We start from the raw sequence: 13,208 nt of genomic DNA, 5'->3' as shown, positions 1-13,208 counted from the left end.
ATGAAAATGTTGCCCGGGTGTTTAGAGGTGTAAAAGAAAAAACAAAAGTTTTGGTAAGGAGGTAGGCTCGAACCCAACACCTTGAGGCTAAGGCGGAAAAAACAGTCTCATACGTTACCCTGACGCTAAGGTTGGTTGGTTGGTTGTTTTTGTTTTACGGCATATCAACCCTTTTCGGGTTATTTAATGTCGAATCCAAAGATTTTGAAGAAAAATTTTTTTCATAGAATATATTTGTTTTCACGTCGGTTTCTATTTAACCAATAGTTGGGACCCTAACAGGTACTACCACTCCGGGTCAGAGTGGACCTGGGAGCAATGGTAATTAAAGGGTGGCTCCACACTCCCCAAAGCCCACAAGCTGGGGCCTCACCACTGAATATAGTTTAAGGTCATATCCAGGACCCTGACGCTAAGGAGACAGAGAACTGACGAAATTAGACGTTAAGGTGGTTAAACTAACATCAACGTTTTCTAGGTCAAACATCACACCATAGTTGTTCTTTACAGTGCAACGTAGACTATATTGTATTGTTGACTAAGTTAATACGAGGAGGTATGTGAACTTCCTCCTGGTGCACCATGATGCATCTCCAACTAGAGTAGGCAATCAATTGATTTGATTAAAAAAAAAAAAAAAAAAAAAAATGGATGAAAAGGAAAATGAAGGAATGATTTTTTGATACCCTTCTTGTAGAAAAGCGACCTGTTGAGGGTGAAGGAATTAATGTTTTTAGCCAATTTTTCGATATTTGTCGTCTGAAGGTTCGAGCTTCAAAATGAAAATCCGTCGCCTGTGTGGAAACTTTTTGCAAGACATACACACACACAAACCCACTAACATTTTGCCTTTTATATATATACTAGCGAGAGGTACCCGGCGTTGCCCGGGTGTTTGTAGGTGTGTGCGAAAAAAAAAAGGTGCCCGTGAAAAAAAAAAAAAGCCTTGACGGCGCGCAGTTGGAAAATAGTAAAGTGTGAAAAAAAAAAAAACAGGTGCTCGTTTTTGATTGACATGACGGCGATAGCTATTCAGCAGTTAGCATTTTGTGCAGACAGTTTTTAATGAGGTCAATAAATCGGTTTGTTTGTTTTTGAAAACCCGCTCCCTCGTCTCGAAATGAAAGCTACTGTCTGATATGACAAAGTCGACATTGACCAAATGTTACTTAGCTTTCTAGAGACCACTGGCTCTGGGCCTGTGATTAGAGTCAAGTTTCGCTTTTTGTTTATACCGAAAACCGAATGTAACGTGTGCCGATGCGGGAAATGTGGAATAATTAACATTTGAAAGTCAATAAAATTAAATAGACAGGTGAGCTCCGTGGTTAACTGTGAGATATTACAATTTATAAATGATATAAAAAGTTTTAAGAAGTTGTAAAGTGAGCGAGCGCTTCTCTGAAAGAAGCCTTTTGTGGACATCGAGGAAAAGCGTACATTTTCGCTTTTATATTTATAGATTGATGTAAGAAATATAAAGGCATCCGGGTTCTTTCTCATAAGAATATGATTGGTTGGTGTAAACCATAAATTTGGTCTGGTATCACAGCCTGGATGAGACACTTAAAGATACGTCAAAAGCTTAACGTTTAAGCATATCACCAGCTATGACTATGAACAACTGTAGATTGTATTACTCGACTATGGCAGCCAAGCCCATTCAGCTATTTCAACCAAATATATCCTTTTTACAGGACATATCATATATAATATGCATGCGAGAGAGAAGTAAGACATTTCTTAAAAAAAAAAAAAAAATCTTTTTTTTATTTTTGAAACGTTGTGGGCCAAATTCATCGATAAAGTTACTCACTCCTCAGGTAAATCTATGGAAGGAAATTCTCTTCCGAACATTCCATTGACTTTTCTTCGCATTTTTGTTCGGAGATGATATTTAAATATCGAGTGTAGTTTGAATGGCAAAAAATGACATTCAAGCTTATTCTAGAGTAGCTTTAAGAAGAAAGAATATAAAAAAAAATAATACAAAATAAATTTGCTTGCGATAAAAATCAATTGATTGCGTTTGGGAAGATCCAGGTGGAATTGCAGAGTCCCTCATTGACAATGAAATATGGATCTCCAATTATCAGAACCTCTGCACGAATTCATTTTTAAAGTGAGTCATTTACGGGGAGGATTGCATACTCTCTCCGCCAGGCAACTGATAACCATATGAGAGTACAGTAGGTGATATTGTTCACAATTATTCAATAATGATTAATATATCTTTATACTAATGAACCTCTGACAAGATGTGTTGATGTCAAAACATTGGTCAATCCATGTAGGTTTTTCTAATTTTTATATAATTTTGCTTATGTCAACGTATTTAGTTCAGGTTATCAATACATTTGAACTTATTTAACCTATATATATATATATATATATATATATATATATATATATACACACACACTAGCAGGGAGACCCAACGTTGCCCGAGATTGAATGATGATCAATAAATGTTTCACACTTCCATATCTTTATTGTCATCAAAATCGGTAAAATCATCCATTTTTTTTTTTTTTTTTTTAAATCAAATCAATTGATTGCCTACTCTAGTTGGAAATGCATCATGGTGCACCAGGAGGAAGTTCACATACCTCCTCGTATTAACTTAGTCAACAATACAATATAGTCTACGTTGCACTGTAAAGAACCTATTGTTTATTTTATTAAATTATATTTCTCTCTCATTATATATATATATATATATATATATATATATATATAATCATGGCTTGAATTAAAGTTTAAAATGCAAAAGTCGAGTACCATAGTTCAAATGTGCTAACCAGAAACACTGATTTCAAACGCGCCCCTGTCATATCAAAGAACCCACTGTTAATTTTAGATGCCTAGACTTTCAGTTTGTGCTGTGCTTGATCATCATTCAATCCCGGGCAACGTTGGGTCTCCCTGCTAGTGTGCGTATATATATATATATATATATATATATATATATATATATATATATATATATAGGTTAAAATAGGCTTCAATTTATGTTTAAAATGAAAAAATCTAAGTAACATGGTTTAATTGTGCTTTAAACAGAAACATTAACTTTGAATGTGCACCTGTCATATCAAGAGCCTCGCTTGTGTGGTAATAAAACTTCTTAAATGCACTTGTGGTGTTAGGCTGTCAAAGGTGTTAACTTTGGTCAAAAATCGCCTGTTCCTTCTTTCATCGATTATCGATACTTATCGAAGACATTCAGATACAAAACCTCAGAACACTGCCAGATACATAAAGTACATTTGTGTGAAATTTCTTAAAAAACATTGGCCCAGCATTCAAAGGGACTATAAATGCTCTTTATATCTAGACATTTCAAAGCCTAATGCTTCTCATCAGAAGAAGAGGAAGGTGTGAGGTTACAGATATAGGGAAATGTGACATCTAGCTTAGGGTACATTAGGAAGTTAAAATGAAAATCTAAATAAAATAAGATAAATATGAAAAAAAAATAGGAGTACGAGTGGAGATAAATATGAAGATAATGAATGATAATAAAAATACAATAGAAAGAATAACAATAAAAACAAGAAATGTAGATGTATCACGTGTGGGATATTAAGCAAAAGGAAGTGATTAGGAGGATAAGGAGCTGGAAATTGCGGTTATATAAGGAGAGGGATATATCATGGTCCAAGAGGATCTGAATTGGTAGAAAAATTAGGAGCATAGGCTGGAAATTTCTGTTATATAAGTAGGGGAACTGAATGGGTGACTAAAATGATAACTTTCTAAAAAAAAAAATTAAAAAAAAAAAAATACCTGGGGCTGGGAGTATACATGAAACAAGGCCGATACCCATTAGTCGCGTGCTCTCGTGTAATAAATGAATGCGTGAATGTAGGATTGACATGAAATTCTTAAAGATAAACTAAAATGACCGAAAAATGGGCTGAAATGACTTAAATAAATAAAAAGTGAATGACTTTAATGAACTTAAGGATGAATTGAATGCTTAAAACATAACTGGAATCCTTCAAAAACAACTTGAATGATCTGGAGAATGACTTGAATGGCTTGGAGACTGACTGGTTGTAAAGTGGGTGATCATTTTACATTAAATTAATACAGAAAAGTGATCCCACACTTTATATCAAAATAAGTATAGTATGTAGTAAGAACAGATACTACACTTTGATCTTGGCCAAAAGGCCAAGAAAAGCTGTATTTATTTGCTCCCCCACTGAGCAAATTAGGCACAAGGCCGATTTTTAATGTGAGGAGTGAAGGGGAAATGGGGACCAACTCCCCGGGGAGTAGGGGAGCTGGATAGTGACAATTGGTATGAAGGGTTGCCCCTACATTGACCAAGGTCTTATATGTGGGGCTGCCCCCACATATAGTCTTTGCTTGCAGTATCTGCCGGAACAGAAAGGCCAAAAAAAGCTTAAAAAGCTAAGAACAGCGTCTATTAATAACAGACCTTTGATCTTAACCAAAAAGGCCAAGCACAAAAGTGTTACGGACAGACCGATCGACGGACCGACCGATGGAGTGACTTATAGAGTCGCTTGCACGTGACAAAAATAAAACAGACACTTTGCCAGAAATAAAGCGAGATATGCCAAATGAGACGATGTGGAATGGTGGATGGGGGTTAGAGCGGAGAGGACAAAAAAATTTAAATATTGTTTTAATGTATTTCTGATTCATGTATTTGTTTTACCTGTTTGTTTTATATTTTTTGATTTGTATTGTTTCAAATTTTTCCTTTTTGTCCTCTCCTCTGTACACTCTCATTTGCCCACCCCACATTATTTCTGCAAAGGTTTATAGCTTATTCCCATCCATCAGGTATTATTTTTTTTTGAATTTAAATTACTCTTAATACTTTTTTTTAATCATTTTCTTAAAGCCAGGGATAGAGCATCCTACTGGATGCCAGACATTCACGTGCTATCTAATACATTCCAATTTGGTGTGGTAAAGAAAGGAAGCAGGGATGGGAGGGAGGAGTTTGTTTAGTTCAGTATTAAATAGTGACGCTCAAAATGGTGTTGTGAGGTAGCAAGAGGGTGGCGCCTTCCTTCATTTAGCTAATTTATTTATGCTAGCCTATTCTTCAATGTTTTGGTAAGTATAGTAATTAACTAGAGATATACTGGTTTTTAGTTAGTAGAGTTATTAATTTGTGGTGTACCACTTCATTTGTCTCCTTTCACCTTTCCCCTTGGTTCATTTATTAATTAATTAAGATATTAGGAATGAGGGGTTATGTATCACTAACATGAAGGGAATAACTATTTGTTTCGCCATCTTATTTAAAGTATAGCCTCTAAAGTGCTTGCAGCTTATAACTGATTCTACTTTAATATTTAATAATTTTTCAGTCCTTAAATCTAATAATTTCAAAGTTTCTTCACCAAACATAAATAACAGGATGAAGTTAATGAACTACAGGTTTTTGCCTTTCTAAGTATCTTTCATTTGACTATATATATATATATATATATATATATATATATATATATAAAGAGAGAGAGAGAGAGAGAGAGAGCTTGCATACCTACTTGACACTATCCTTGAACGTCTAGAATCTCTCTGAACAGGTGTTTATCAGGACAACCTGGCATGAGGACGTTTTCTCGTGTAAGTAAACTCTGACATAATATTCAAAATCACTTCTTCCATCTCTATACTCATAGTATATATATTTTATTTCTAGGTTAATGTCTTTATGCAAAGTTTTTTTTATGAATAATCTTGGTCTTCTCTTTTGATGAGAAGCATGAAGCTCCAAAATAGCATGGTCTAAAGGGGTTTTCTTTCTATTTCACATGTTTTTTCTCATTGATTTGATCATATAAATTTTATTAAACTTTAAATTGTCATCAATTGTTTCATATTGGCTTACAAGATCTAAAACTATTAACCAAAACATTGTCATGATTGTGTAGCAATATTAAAAAATATTTAAATATAAATAAAAAAGTATACACATATACATATATATATATATATATATATATATATATATATATGAGTGTAATAGATAGGGTCCAAATGAGCAAAGTCTCAGTAAAATATACAAGGGGTGTGCAATAAGTAATGTCCCTGACCCACCTTCCACAGCAGTAGAGCAACGAAACTTGGCACAGTTATTAGTCTTTCTCTACATAGGAACCACCCAGAGTTATGCATTTCTCCCACCGTTTGATCCAGCTCTTGAGACGGTTTTGGTAAAACACCCCAGGTTGGTCCTCCAATCATGACGTGACTTCAGAAATCAAGGCTGCATCATCTGGGAAACCCTTTCCTTTCAAAAACAACTTCATGGCTGGGGGAGGTGAAAGTCAGAGGGTGCAAGGTCAGGAGAGTAGGGAGGATGGGCCAGAATTTCATAACCACACAATCATGCTTCTGATCTGGCGACATGCGAGTTGTGGACCGGAGCGTTGTCCTGCAGGAGAAGGGTACCTTTTCTGATCTTGCCCCGCCTCTTGATTTTGATAGCTTCTCTTAATTTCCTCAAAAGTGAAGCATAATAGGCTCCTGTAATTGTGGTACCCTTTGCTAGGAAATTTGTCATCACTACTCCGTCCTGGTCCTAGAAGACTGTGAGCATGACCTTGCCAGCGGAGGGCTGCACCCTTGCCTTCTTTGGAGGTGGTGAGTCCAAATGCTTCCACTGCACTGATTGGGTTTTGGTCTCTGAATCATAGTGATAGACCCAGATTTCAGCCTGTGTAATCAGTCTTTTGAAAAACTTTGACTCATCTTCTTGCCACATCTCCAAATTCATCCTCGAGCACTTGACGCGTTCTCGCTTCTGGAATGGTGTGAGCAACCTGGGAATCCATCTGGCAGACACCTTATGCATATGCAAATGGTCATGAATGATAGTTTCCACAGACCCTGTACTAATCTTGACATCTTGGGCTATTTGGCGAATAGTAATGCGCCAATCTTCCAAAATAGCAGCCTCAACTTGACGGACAGATGCCTCATCAATGGCAGAAGGGGGGGGGGGGGGACCAGGTCTAGGAGCTGTTTTCACAGACTTCCGGCCATGTTTGGATTCACAATGCCAGCGTTTTACAAGGTCATATGATGGGGCATTACACCATAAGTTTCTTTCATTTTATCAAAAGTCTCCTGTGGGGTTCGTCCTTTCAATTACAAAAACCGAATCACTGCTCGACATTCAACAGGCTCCATTTCACACCTGACTAAGTTCAAACACCTGTAAAACAGAAACCACAATTAGTTCAGAGCTGTAATTTGCCAAATAACCCGTAGAGATATAAATCATTGCACATGCAAAATTTCAGCTAGATCAGACAACTAGAAGTGGGTCAGGGGCATTACTTATTGCACGCCCCTCGTATTTAAAGGTGTTGCGTTCTATGGATTTATTTGTAAATACTGAATGAATAAAAGGATATCGTTTCCGAAACGATCGTACATATAAACACGATTTTGTTATGTTTCATCCGATGAAAACTTGGTAATTTCACACACTTTCTATATATCAAGAATCAGTAAAAATTAAGTTCACAAGCCAAAAGTTTCTGTAAACTTAAAGAATATAAATAATATTTATATAGTGATCTAAACGAAATAAAAAAGCTCAAAAATAAAAAAAAAAGGGAAAATAGAGCTTGTCATGAAAGAACACAAAGATTGTAAATTTTAATTTACAAGAATTTATTGTTCGACAGGATACTCAAAAAGAAATATTAATAAATGTTAACATTTCTTTTTGAGGATCCTGTCGAACAATGAATTCTGTTTCTTTAAAGTTTGTTTGATTTCATCTATTGTACAATTATGCAGTTTTCGGCTTTTCACCTTTGATATGTTGAGAGATTTATGAGGATACGTTTTCATTTTTTTGTTGTATAGTGTGGTAGCTCTTAGCAATGTTCCTGCATACTTCTTGTTTTTAACTTCTATCAAGGTATTGTTACAAGTTGTTTTGATTGATTTTAGAACCATATTCGCTGGGAGATATTTTTCTATTATGAAAGGTGAAAGTTTGGTGATGGGTTTATCATCTACCGATTCAACAATTATGTATGTTGGATGGTAAGTGGTCATTTCCTCCATTTCACTCTCTGTGTCTGTATACGTATCAAATTCTGGATATGGTCTTTTACTGTATTTCGTGACTTTACTTGCAATGGCTTGAGATTTGTAGTTACGTGCTATATATATATTTTTTGTGTTTCATTTACTATGCTCCCCACCCATCTTGGAGCCACATGAGAGGATGCGCCTAGTGGGAAACCCATTCGCCCAATAACATCAGGGCTACATAGCCAATAAACTCATGCTGACGACTGATAATTTAAGATTCTATTACTCACCTAAGAACAGAAAAAGGGTATGCGTTCTTTCTTAGCAAGATTGACCCTACAGCCATTATCCGGATTCAGATTTTGTATATCTAAGAAAAGGCTAATATGATCAACCGATTGGTTGGATTCAGCCTCACCAATCACCCATCTAACCCAGTAAGGGCCACAGTGGAGTGTTACAAGCCACATAATCTTTTCAGTTACTGGATCATGGGCTGCTCAGCCACCAAGATCCCATCCTCAAGCATTACACCGTTGCCACTTACAGCTAACAGGTAGCCTCATTGGAGGTGGGGTACCCATCTGCAGGAGGCCAGTCAGTGTATTCTAATACCCCACCGAAAGGGCCTCATAGGTTTGTATCGCAGTGTAGCTCTTTTTATATGATTTCATTATCAGTTCTTTAAATCTTTTTATAAATCTTTGAAACACTCGTCTAGCTGAAAACATTATCAATAATTCCCCCCACTCTTTATCTGTGCCTAAACTTAAATATAACGATGAACAAAGCTTCTTTCTTAGAAGTGCATGCCTGTGGCACTGTCTTCCGTTTTCCTGCTTTCCAGCTGACTACAATCTGATTGTCTTCAAGTCCAACGTAAACAAGTTCTTGATGAGCTGTTCCACTTAACAAATTTACCGAATTTCCATTACTAACGATTACCATATTATCCAATTGACTACTGTACACTCTTAACCCTTATCCTTTTCGAAAGCTGTAGTAACTGCACATTTCCTTTTCAGTTTTTCCGCTTTTCACCTTGTACGTTATATATGCTATTATTTTACGTTATATATGCTATTATTTTATTTCCATCATATTTGTTTGGAACGCGTATTTCATTATCCTTGAGTGGTCTCTGTGCCTTGATAAGTAGGTTGGTCATCATGTTCGGTTTCTCAGCATTAGAAAAACTTATGCAAGTTATTATAACAATCAAGGTAACTGAATAACGATAGAATATTTTTTTTTTTCAAGTCGGTTTCTATTTAACCCATAATTGGGGCCCTAACAGGTACTATCACTCCAAGTCAGAGTGGACCTGGGAGCAATAACAATTAAGAGGGTGGCTCTACATTTCTCAACGCACAGAAGCTGGGGTCTCGCCATCGGATATAGTTTAAGGTCATATCCAGGACCAGGGATTAGTGGGGTAAGAAAAGAGATAGTATGGGAGTAATTATGAATAAAGTATGTTGGGGAGGGTGGTTACAACAAAGCGATATTAATAAAATAAGAAAATATTAATACAGCAGAGTTGAAAAAAGAAAATGTAATAAAAATAAAAGTTAAAAAATAAACTATAGCAAACTAATAGAAACCTAAGTGGCAAATCGGAAATGCATATATAACAAGTCATGGTAGGAGCCTTCTACTGCTCAAGTAGATATCTCTCTCCTGATGCAATTCTCTACCTATATAAAAGCCAGGTTCGGCCAATGATGGAGTACTGTTGCCACATCTGGGCTGGAGCTGCTGCTAGAAGCAGCTTATTCTACCATGACAGAGTTCAAAATAGACTTCTTAGCTTAATGGGGGCTGCCCTTTTTTCTTCCCTGCAACCTCGTTGCAAGCCTGTCTCTGCCTTATCGTTATTTTCATGGCAAGTGCTCAGCTGAGCTTCAATCTATGGTCCCCCTCACCAAACTTTCACGATAAACACTCGTCTAGCCAAAACCATTATCAATAATTTCCCTCACTCTTTATCTGTGCCCAAACCTAAACATAGATTCCATGAACAACGCTTCTTTCTTAGAACTGTACACCTGTGGAACACTCTTCAGTTTACCTGCTTTCCAGCTGACTACAATTTGATTGTCTTCAAGTCCAATGTAAACAAGTTCTTGATGAACCATCTCTCTAAGTAATCCAATTTAACAAATTCCCACTACTTATGATTACTAGGCTATAATCACATCGACTAATGTATATCCATTAACCCTTATCCTCGAGTGGCCTCTGGGCCTTGATATGTGACTCCTTTGTATAAAAAAAAAACATGTCTGTATGTGAATGTGGATAGTCGTCTTCTTCTAGCAGACGTCGAGACGAAGGAATATTCTCCATGAGATAAATCCTTGAAGTGTTGTGTCATCTGTATTTGCAAACATTTTAATGGTGGATGCTCTGATGAACTACAAGCCCTTGTACCCCCTCAATGTAAATACCCCCGACAAACTCAACAATCAGCAACCACCCCCTACACAGTAAAGACCCCTAAATGTAAGAAGGCCTTCTACTCTAATAGTTTCTTCCCCAGAACTGCTAGACTTTGGGAATCCCTTCTAGGTTCCTGTTTTCTAAACTGTACTGACATGCAGAAGTTCAAGTGTAATGTGAACAGACATCTTGCTGCTCAACTCTCTCGATAGTATCCCTGATACTTATGTCTCCAATAGTAACCCCCCCCCCCAAAAGCTTTTTTTTTTTTTCTATTTATTTAAAAAGAAAATACAACTTTGTTATAAATGGGTTTGTCGAATTGCATTCATTTGAAAAAGATCTAGCTAATTTGCATATTCTTTTAAACATTCATCTTAATTCGCTATTAGTTTTTTTTTCATTTTTCTTATGGGATGATCATCTTTAGTTAACTATTATCTGTAATTATATTCATGCGGATATTCTACATGATTTATACTTGTGTAATATTTGCAAAAAAGTTATAGTAAACACAAACTTCTTTCTATATACATTTATGTATGCGTGTATATATTTTTCTTTTAATTTTGCCTCCCAAACTCCTGTCAGTTTTTTTACAGACATGAAACTTAATATATAGGGTATTCGAACCCATGTGAAACTTTATACTTGGGTTTTAGCCAGGGAAAATCGGTGCGAAAGTGTGAAAATTTAAAAAATGGAATTTGCCAGGTGTAGGTCAAATGACGGCATTATGAATATGCATGCGTAACGTAATAACTATTGGTTAATGTTTTAATTTTAGCCTTACAGCAAACATGTCTTCCAAGCTCAGGCATTAACAACAAAGACAAAGTAAATAGTAAGCTGACCATTTTGGTTTCGATTCTCAGTGGTGGCACATGAGTCATTCTTTTTTAACTTTTTAAATCATTACTATATATAGGGTCTAATATAATCTATATATATAAAAGCGAAAATGTATGTGTGTATGTGTGTTCGCTTTTTATGTATGTCTTCAAAAGGCTTTTTTTCGGTGGATTCTCGAGGCCGTCGCTCATTTTAAAAACTTTTTATATCACATCTAAATAATAATATCTATGGCTTAACAACGGTAGCCGCCTCTCTATTTAATTTGCCCGATTTTGAAACGTTAATTATTCGCCATTTTCGGATCTGCACGTGTTGCATTCGTTTTTCGGTATAAAAAAACCCCCGAAACTCGATTCGAAATACTGGCCCACGGCCAGTAATCTCTAGAAACCTATGTAACGTTTGGTCAATGTCGGCTTCGTCATATCAGACGGTTGGTTTCATTTTGAGACAAGACACTCCCCCTAATAAACAGGGAGCTGTTTTTTTCCAAAGTTAGTTAAAAACAAACAAACCGGTTTATTGACCTCATTAAAAACTGTCCCGCAGAAAATGTTAACTGCTAAATAGCTATCGCGTACCATCGCCGCATGTGCATTAAGCTTTTTCGTATAAAAAAAAACAGACTCGTGTTAAATAAAACACTGTCCCGCACTCAAAGTTCACGTCAATAACTCGTCAAAAACGGGCACCTGTTTTTTTTTTCTTTCTCCACACTTTACTATTTTCCAACTGCGTGTCAAGGCTTCATTTTTTTTTCTAATAACCAACGATTTTTCTTTTTATTTACCCAAAACATCACACACTTCCAAACACCCGGGCAACGCCGGGTACCCCTTGCTAATCTTCTATTTTATCTATATATATATATATAAAAGCAAAAATGTATGTGTGTATGTTTGTGTGTCTGCTAAAATCTTTCGACAGACACAATGAAAATTCACAAACTCAGTATCATATTGAAGCTTCATCCTTCGCTCGAAAAATATCGAAAAATTGACCAAAAACGTCAACAATTTTCGACGAGGGGGGGGGGGTCCAACAAAAAACGGTCTTCTCGTGAAGACGACCGGTTCTGTGCATGCGCCAGATGACGTCATGGCCTGATTTACTTTAAATAGATGAAAAACTGAACAAATTTCATGTACGTCACGTTAGGTCGGTTGATTAGTGAGTTGGTTCATTATCTAAACGTTTTGGGTTCGAATCGTGGTGTGAGATGTCTTTATTTTTTTTTTTTCAATTTTTTAAATTTAAATATTGAACTAGTGTTATCTAAGCCATTTTTCACGTAACGTTCGTTTTTCTGTTTTTTTTTTGTTTTTTTTTTTTTATTTTGCTTATCCACCCCCGACCACACACCCAAAAACACCCAGGTACCCACCTATTTTTTAAATTTTAATATCGAAACAGGCTTATTTAAGCCATTTTTCACGTGTACGTTTTTCTGCTTTCTTTTTGTTTTTTTTTATTTTTACATTTAACACCGTTCGTTTGCCTTACGTTAGTTTTTTTTTTTTTTCGATGTTTTGATCACCCCTTCCACCCCCCACCCCCGCTTAAGTTTTAATGTTCGTTTTTGTTTTCTTTTTTTACTTCGCTTATAACAAACAAACCTGGTCATTGACCTCATTTGCTGAATAGCTATTGCTTACGTCGTCGTCATGTGCGGGCACCTGTCAATTTGGTTCTTACTTAAATAAATGCAAACAACTTTCAGTAACTCATTCTGGCTGGCCGAACGGTTCATGTTTTTTTCACATTTTATTTTCAAACTTCGCCTCAGGGCTTCGGGTTCAATCCTACCAACTTTTATCCCCCCCCCCTCCCCGGTTTCTTTTTTTTATTTAACAGCACACACACAC

At 36.2% G+C, this 13,208-nt stretch overlaps 2 protein-coding genes and 1 pseudogene across 3 annotated transcripts in view; 1 reads left to right on the top strand and 2 right to left on the bottom strand.

The window, feature by feature from the left end:
- The window catches only part of LOC145254777 (DNA ligase 1-like), a 288,066-nt gene that overhangs the window by 144,560 nt on the left and 130,298 nt on the right, over nucleotides 1-13,208 (bottom strand). The gene's annotated exons all lie outside the window — the stretch shown is intronic.
- LOC145254778 (uncharacterized) overlaps nucleotides 1-13,208 on the top strand; it is a 73,246-nt gene that overhangs the window by 8,671 nt on the left and 51,367 nt on the right. The window lies entirely within an intron of this gene.
- Nucleotides 4,066-4,191, bottom strand: LOC145254980 (U2 spliceosomal RNA; annotated as a pseudogene).

The sequence above is a fragment of the Euprymna scolopes genome, chromosome 30 (genome assembly GCF_053919585.1).
Source record: "Euprymna scolopes isolate OS-2025 chromosome 30, ASM5391958v1, whole genome shotgun sequence".
Taxonomy (NCBI): Eukaryota; Metazoa; Mollusca; class Cephalopoda; order Sepiida; family Sepiolidae; genus Euprymna; species Euprymna scolopes.
Note: the sequence above shows the minus strand (reverse complement) of the source record. Positions and strands in the feature narration are given on the sequence as shown.